Source organism: Myotis yumanensis, unplaced genomic scaffold (assembly GCF_028538775.1).
Source record: "Myotis yumanensis isolate MYYU_CA2020_CCGP unplaced genomic scaffold, mMyoYum1.0.hap1 SCAF_4, whole genome shotgun sequence".
Lineage (NCBI taxonomy): Eukaryota > Metazoa > Chordata > Mammalia > Chiroptera > Vespertilionidae > Myotis > Myotis yumanensis.
Window position 1 is genome coordinate 48758852 of NW_027223755.1, and position 7568 is coordinate 48766419.

General features: G+C 35.0%; 1 protein-coding gene across 6 annotated transcripts in view; it reads right to left on the reverse strand.

The window, feature by feature from the left end:
- MEF2C (myocyte enhancer factor 2C) overlaps nt 1-6998 on the reverse strand; it is a 157870-nt gene extending 150872 nt beyond the window's left edge. For 3 of the 6 annotated variants that reach the window (XM_070412314.1, XM_070412313.1, XM_070412312.1), the window contains exon 1: nt 6785-6996. The gene's annotated coding sequence lies outside the window, so the exon portion shown is untranslated. Of the gene's footprint in view, nt 1-6784 lie in introns of all 6 variants that reach the window. The other 3 variants (XM_070412311.1, XM_070412310.1, XM_070412315.1) reach the window with 2 other exon arrangements.
- Nucleotides 6999-7568: the final 570 nt, after the last annotated feature.

Consider the following 7568-nt stretch of genomic DNA (forward strand, 5'->3'; position numbering starts at 1 on the left):
TATCCGCACATTCTCACCTCAATCTTATCCTATATAATAAAAGGCTAATATGCAAATTGTCCCCTTGACTGGGAGTTTGACCAGGGGGCAGGGCCGGCTGGCCAACTTCCCATGGCCCTTCCCCTCTGCCACCCCTGCCCCCAATTGGCCCCCCCATTGGGGGCAGGGCTGGCCGACCTCCTGCAGCCTCCCCACCCGCCATTGTCCTGGCCCCGATAGGCCCCCATTGGTGCAAGCTGGCTGGACCCCACCTGTGCACGAATTCGTGTACTGAGCCTCTAGTGTAGCTATAAGGTTCTAGTATGTGCAGCCTCTGGCCACAAAATAACTCCTGCATAGCAAAATAAAGCCTGTGGTCTCCCTTATATTATTGCTAATCTATAACCTCTTAAGCTCTCTAGGTCAGTGATGATTAAGTATTGTAAAACTTGAATGTGTATGGCATACTGACTTCTCATAAGTACTGTCTATGCTGTTTTCTTATGACATTCTTGAAGAGTCAGTTCAAGCCACTTTTCATGTTTCAAGCTGCATTATTTAGTGCCCCAAACTCAGGTAGAACTTGAGAATGATTTTTGGCTTACAACTAGTATTGGGTGAACTTTTATTCGCCAGTCCACATAAAAATAATTTAATAAATGAAAGACATAAGTGCTAGTTTTCTTGTTATTGTAGGGGAGAACCGACCCTCTTGAAGAAAAGGCGCTTGTGAGGACAGAACAATGTAGTGCAGAGAAGAGTTTATCAGAGTGCCCCAAATCCGTTCAGAATGCAGGCCTCACCTCGGTCTACAGGCTGGGAGTCTGCAGTTTAACTAGTTCTTCAGGTGTTTCTTATATACATTTTGCTTGTGAGCCCCTGCCTTAGGGTAAGAGTAAGCATAAGATCTGCGAAGGCCTTCTAATTTAATAACCTCGACTTTTCCCCATTATTTGTTTCTATTCTCTCAACTATTCTTAACAAGTTTCATAGAACTTTATATTAGTTACCACCTTTCAAAATAGAAAGAATGAGAGCTCAAAATGAATAACTCTTTCCACTGCCTGAATTGCTGCATATAGTAAACAAGCAAATAGACATGCCACATATACAGGGTGTGGCAAAAGTAGGTTTACAGTTGTTTGTATGGGAAATAATGCAATAAATAATAATATAAGAATACACTCTGTGTTTTGTTTACTCACAACCATATACCCACATTTGCCACACTCTGAATGCTGTCCACTGTCATTAGAAAACTGATTAACCAATATGTTGACCTAATTCTCTCAAATTTCTGAACAATTTTTTATCTTTACTTATCTGAGGAGTATGGAATGGAATATGTCCCACTATCTCAGGATGGAATATGTCCCACTATCTCAGGAAAACCTATAGAGTGGGTTTCAGATCCAGGTATCTCTACCTGGATGGAATATGTCCCACTATCTCAGGAAAACCTATAGAGTGGGTTTCAGATCCAGGTATCTCTACCGTTAATGACCGACAGACATGTTCATGCTTCAGTGACTGCCGGCTACTTGTGCGCCTAGATTCTTTGCAACCAGGAGTAGCACTGTTTATTGGCTTTGCACTAAAGGGACTTTCTATCACTATAAATGTTCATTGTGATCTCAGTAATTCCCTCTGTCTGCCCAGCAATTATGAAGGGTCTTCACAACATGACCATCCCAGACAACACGGTGATCCATGCTCCCAGCCTTTGAACCTCTCTCCATACCCAGCTGGTGCCATTAACCTCTCTTGAATCCAGATATTTTTAACACTTCAGTTTAGGGGTTCTCTGATGCTTCTGTTTCTTATTACAACATTTGTTTTTTTCTCACATGAACACATCATACTGGCTTACAGTGAGTGTGGTAAATATTTTTTTTTTTTGTTAAAATTTTTTTCTCCCATTTTATAAAACTAAAAACATTAAGTGACCATGTTGTAGAGCAATCCTTTGTGTCAACTTAGCCCTGCAGAGCTATGTGTGGTAATATAATTTTGAAGGTGAGACCGCTCATGTTTTGTTACCAGGGTACCCAAGTGGGAAAAATATGGCCAGCTGGTTGGTAGTGTATTACAGAGTGATTTTGTTTTGTCCACTGATTTCACAGGCTAAATACCGTTGTTAGTTTTAATGATTTGAAATGCTGACATGGTGGGCTACTTATAGCAATAGGGAGAGGCATGCCATTGCAGACTGAAAGCCGCCAATATGGTCTAGGATTCTTCTGGGACTTCACATGAAGCAGAGGAAATATATTTTATTGGATAACTAAAACTAAAACTTCCTTCCCTACGACTTACACTTAGCCCAGCAGAGTCTCGTCCACTCAGTAGCCTCACAGAGGTGACATGACTTGTTTCCAATCACAAAGCTACTAAGCAGTGAAACTGATGCCATGACTCCGAGCTGCCTGCTTCTGCTCCGGTGCTCTTTGGACAGCATTCTTCAACTCTCAAGAGAAAATGTTCATCATCTTTCCAAGGCCAATGAGGGACAACTTATTCACTTTCACCAACACCCCATGGAGACGTAGGGAGATAATTGAATTTTTTAAAGGTCTTGTGATTTTGTCTATTTTGTTATGACACTCCTGTCTTTCACAATTGTTAGAAATGGATATTATTTACTCATTATTTTGCTTGCAATTGATTTACACACTGTTATTGCATATTGTTAAATTATTTGCTGATTAATAACTAATGGTGATTTGTACTAAATGTAGTGGAATAAGCAAATATATTTGTAAGTTTATATATATAATTTAGTTGCTAAACTGTTGGAGATTAGTTTAGACTAATCTCTTGCAGGGAAAACCTATCCATAATTTTCTTCCATATTCTATATCAATGTTTTAAGCCGCCATGTCCCTTCCCCCTTTTAAATTCATTTGCATGTCTGAGTTTTAAAGCAAATATTGCTGCGAAGTCCAGGGTTAAGATAAATTGTTTTAAATTCAGAACAAGGTAGATGTCTCCTACACAGTTTCTTTCCTGGAGGGTCAGAAAAGAATGAAATATTTACTGTGAATATATTTTCATGACCTGGACTGAATCAGTATGTTGTAGAGCATTATCAACAAATTCTATTATAGCAATATAAAATGTTTATTAATATCACTAAGAATTATTTGAATAAATATAAGATACTTATATTAATACAGGATTATTGAGTCATAGAATTTCTGAGCTGTTAGGAAACACTTGCTGATGAGGCCTTTGCAGAGAGGTTGGCAGTTACACACACACACACACACACACACACACACACAAGTTAGTTGTTGAGTCAATTATATGCACTATTTAATATATTCTGCACTTGAGTACTATACATAAGCTTGTGCTTTGGTATATTTGGTATTTTTAATTATGCACTAATATTTTAAAAAATTTTCAACCTCAACTTTTCATTCTTACGTTCATCTTCTAAACATATATTGCCACCGATTTTTTTTTTATTTCTGCTATTTTACCTACATCATCACATTTTCAGTTTAGAAATCAATTTAAATGGCAAAGAGAATTTTTACAAAAGAACATACCATACATATTTTAATGTGTTTATGCTCTTTTTTTAAAAAAACTACATTTAATAATTTTAATATGCTCTGATAAAATTGTGTATTTCTCCAAGAAGCTATTAAGTTTAGTGACTGAAAACAGTTCTCCAAAGGAATGTAACTCACTTTAATTTTCCATGTTCTCTTTTTATTTATAGTTTGGTAGTTCATATGTTTAAAGTCTGATAGAAAAAAATCACTGGATATGAAGTTGGGAGACAGACCCAAGTCTGCATCTACATTCTCATGTTGGTGACTAGGGCAAATTTCAAACACAGCTTCATTCTGTTTCATTTTCTTTGAAATGAGTAGTTGAAAGCTTCAAAGATGCCCTCCCACAACTCTAAGATTTCATGAGCCCCAAAGATTTGGTTGAAAGAAATGTATCGGCATCATTACTTGGCTGTCCAGTATTTTCATGGACACACACTTGTTACATACATGTGAATTGCATGTAAGGAAATTAAGTCTTTGTAGGTGTGAGATGTGGATATCAATAGAAGTAGGATAAGTAAGAACAGGAGGGGGAAATAAGTATCACAAAGGAAGAATGGTAGGTGGTTGAAATGATTCCTCTTTTACTTCTTTATATCCACAGTCTAGTTATTCCTATTTGAAAACCTACTGGCACCAGGTCTTATCAACAGGGATGACTAATATGTAATTTTTATCTTTACTGGGTTACATTTGGCCCGAGGACAGTTGACAGCTGTCAGTCAGGTGGCTGGTCAATGAGGAGATACATATAAAGCTGCCAAAATATTTTTGTTTCTTTACTTACAAGCAAATCATTTTAGCTGGAGACTTCATTGTCCTGAAATTAAATAGATTGATACTCAGAATATAATTTATTGAAGTTAGTTGCTGGAGAATCTAGATTGTCTTTATGAATATATAAGGTAAACAAAATGCTTTTCAAAAATTAGAATAATTACTATTTATCCACTTAAATAAGCTGGCCTTAAGATATGAAGATGTATTGCAAATAATGCTTAAAATGCATATGTTTTCAAATTAACCTTTTAGGGCACATATGAGTCATTGAAACTTTAAGCCACAATTTCTGACTAGGACTTATTAAAGAAAGCATTCCTCTATATTGAAGGAGTTGGCATAGGTATTTTCATGACATGAAAGTTGAAAGTTTATTAGAAAAGGGCAAACATGTAGCTGCATGTCAAACTAGAAAGTAAAATATCTTCTCATAATTAAAAGAAAAAACATGGAATTTTAGATTAAGCCCACAACTCAAGGTGTGGTTAAAATAATAAATAAGAAATTTTGGGGCTAAACCTACCATTGTTCCTAATAGATTCAGTCACGCTTTAATAATTCACAAGTGTCATAAAAATAGTTTGGAAGTTTTTTATTGCTTATACTTGGGGTGGATTACAAATAGTATAATAATTATAGCCAATAGTACTATGCACATAAAATGTAACAAATATAGTTCAGAAGTTGACTTAAGAGTGTATGTTCAGTTGTGTTGTATTTAGTTATTCTACAAGTGAGTGCTCTGATTCTTTAGAAATATAGTATTTAACTGACCATATAATTGAAAAGAAATCATCAAGTGCATGGAGCACGTACTCATTCTTTAAAGGACTAATGAAGTTATCTAAAATATTTAGCAACCATGGCTACTCAGGTGCCAGAATCAATATAATGAAGAAAAATAGCACACAAAAAATAGCACTTTGAAACTACAATATATTCTTTATTAAAAATAAAATATGCTTTAATTTTCTGAACCATAGTCTACATATAATAATTTATAATGAAAATCATATTTGAGTTTTAATTTAAAAAATATGGTTTCATTAAGTGTAGATAAGATTATGTTTTTAAAATATTAAGTTTTTTTGGTTAGGTGGAGCATTTCTGGTAATATTTTAAACTACAAATATTTCATAATTTTAAACAGCAATTGTCATTGTAAAAGAGTATAATACTTATAAATTTGTGGAATATCTGTGTCATCATTGAAAATTGTTTTAGATATAATGGTTATTTTCTAAAAAGTCAGATCTCGTTACTTTCCCAGTACACAACTATATGTTGAGCACGTAGATTGAAAATTATTTATGGGATTATCAGAATAAAATAATTTCCTCATAGTATTAGTAATTTATATTGGTGAGCCTTTCTCTTCTTAAGCATCAATTCTACCCCCCACAGCCCAGAAAATTGATTTTATGCATAATAATTTATACCATTTTTGATCAATGTATGATGTGTGTCTTTTACATTCATTAGCCCATGTTGCTTGTGAATATGGAATTCAGTTATTAAAATGGTTTCATATGTTTACTATGTATAGTCCCTAGCTTTGCGCTCCTTACTAGCTTAAATAAATGTTTTCAATTTGCTAAAATGCAACAATTTGTAGAGAAATGCTTGAAGCATAGTTAAAAGAATGAGTTCTTGAAATAAAATCACTTTTTAGAAATGTGTCTAACATGTGGTCTCATTTTTCCATCTTTTGCATTAATTAAAATCCTATTCTGAAAATAAAAATATTTTTTGCCTAAACTTTTGAATTCACACAATAAAAATACCAAATATATAAACGTACTAATTTTGGAAATCAATGACGCAAAAACATGCTTTAGAACTGTCTTGGTTGTTATTTCAAAGAATTTTCTCTAAAGAAACTCTCTGTAAAGTAATGAGAAAATGTTGCTACTTTTAATAAATATTCTGTGCAATACATGTTTTTAAACAGTATATTAAAAATAAAGTTAATTTAATGTTCTCCCTAATCATATTCCTATCACATGCACACACAAAAAGTACTAGCACATGAAATGTCTAAAAAGAGCATGCACCATTCACATTTTTATTTGGAGATTTATTTAAAAATATAACATTTTACTCATAATAGATGACAGAATTAGGAACAAAGATGAAATGGTATTTGTGTTTATTTAAATAGTATAATATCATATATGTAATTAATTCTTCATCTTTCAGATGTTGAAGATAGTAATGAAAGAGACCAACATTAAAAACATAAAGTATTCCCTTCAAAAAACTTTTTTAAATCTAAAAAATTGTCAAATGGTAACAGCTCCACTTTCTACACCGGGCAAACCCACTGTTGAGTTAGTTGGCTCTGATTTCAATGGTCTCATCAGCTTTCTGAATGTAGGTACCACAGCAGTGCCTCTTCTAAGATAACAAAATCAACTTTTAGATATTAAAAAAAATATATTTTGGCAATTGAAACTCACCAGTGCCTTTCTGCTTCTCCAGGAAGTTGTACCCGTCAGCACCTGCTGAGGGCTTTGTTGTCCAAACTCTGACAGGTAAAAAAATTCCTGTAGAATAAAGCCAGACCAGCTGGCTTTGAAGAGAAACCCCCCAGTTTGGGCTGCGTTTGCCTCCTCTCCTTTTCTATGAAGACCCAGGCTTTCCTCCCTTGATCGTCAGGCCGTAAGATGCGTGATCCCTGTGCACAAGTGTCTGGCAGGCCGAGGTGCACCTGCTCCTGTCACTCTGGAGTAAATTTAGCTGTAAAGGTATCACTGACAAGCAGACCTTTGTCAGTGCTGGCAGAAGAACACAGAGCTGCGTCCCTCCCCTCCCCCCTTCCCGGCCCCCAGGCTGCTAGTTCAAAAGGAAAATATCAAATCGGAAGTCTATCCAAAAATCAGTCCTAAAAGGAATGAGATTGCTTTCATATGGTCAAAAAGTACGTTTTCTGATTTCATACAGGCTTCGAAATTACATTTCCAAGAATAATCTTGGAACAAGACAAGTTTTTGTTCAATTAATTGCGGCTGGAAACTTTTTAATGGAAACATACCCCACACTTCCTTCATTTCAGGTTATTAAATTGTGTTAAGCATTAAAGTTTGTTGCCATTTGTTCATTTCGATCCAAAGAAATATTAGAAGGTTAAAACTTATCACATAGGAGGATTAATCATGCTACCAAAATTAGAAAGCATGTAGTTCTGAGAGACCGAATGTCAAAATCGTGTGCGCATAGCATTTAAACTATTGGGAATCTAGG